Source organism: Geospiza fortis, unplaced genomic scaffold (assembly GCF_000277835.1).
Source record: "Geospiza fortis unplaced genomic scaffold, GeoFor_1.0 scaffold662, whole genome shotgun sequence".
Lineage (NCBI taxonomy): Eukaryota > Metazoa > Chordata > Aves > Passeriformes > Thraupidae > Geospiza > Geospiza fortis.
The window spans coordinates 480,127-480,933 of NW_005054450.1; the positions used below are offsets into that span (position 1 = coordinate 480,127).

At 64.3% G+C, this 807-nt stretch overlaps 1 protein-coding gene across 1 annotated transcript in view; it reads right to left on the reverse strand.

The window, feature by feature from the left end:
- PLEKHN1 (pleckstrin homology domain containing N1) overlaps positions 1-807 on the reverse strand; it is a 19,323-nt gene that overhangs the window by 6,014 nt on the left and 12,502 nt on the right.

The window sequence follows — 807 nt, forward strand, 5'->3', positions numbered from 1 at the left end:
TGCCGCTGCTGCCCCTGCGCAGCTCCCGCGGGGGCAGCCCCGGGCTGGGCCAGCTGCGCTGGGCCAGGCTCTGCAGGGAATGCACAGGGCTGGAGCTGCCTCTCCTGGGCTGCGAATGCACAGGGACATCGTGGGCATCACTCAGGGATGGCCAGGGTCCTGCCCGGGCCCTGCCCCACAGCTCTGCCATCCCTGTGGGATTGGGATTGGGATCCCTGCCCCACAGCTCTGCCATCCCTGTGGGATTGGGATCCCTGCCCCACAGCTCTGCCATCCCTGGGCTGGGATCCCTGCCCCACAGCTCTGCCATCCCTGTGGGATTGGGATCCCTGCCCCACAGCTCTGCCATCCCTCGGGTGGGACTGGTGTTCCTGCCCTGGGCACAGCAAAAACCCTGCCTGGCCATCACCTCCACCCCCCTGCAGCTTTTAGTTTGGCGTTTCACAGCCTTGGAAACTCCTGTTTGCCCTTTTGTGATTTCTTGTAATCCCCAAAAGCTCTAGTGCAGGGGAGAGGACTGGGATGGGGCTGGGACTGGAACTGGAAATGGGATAGGACTGGGAATGGAACTGGGATGGGACTGGGAATGGGATGGGACTGGGAATGGGATGGGACTGGGACAGGGGCTGGGAATAGGACTGGGACTGGATCTGGGATCCCTCAGCATCCCTCAGGCACCCCAGGCTGGTTTGGGGCTCAGGGGATCCCCAGGGGCACCCCAGGCTGGTTTTGGGGCTCAGGGGATCCCCAGGGGCACCCCAGGCCGGTTTGGGGCTCACTCACATGCCGAGGCTGGCAGTAGGCAGG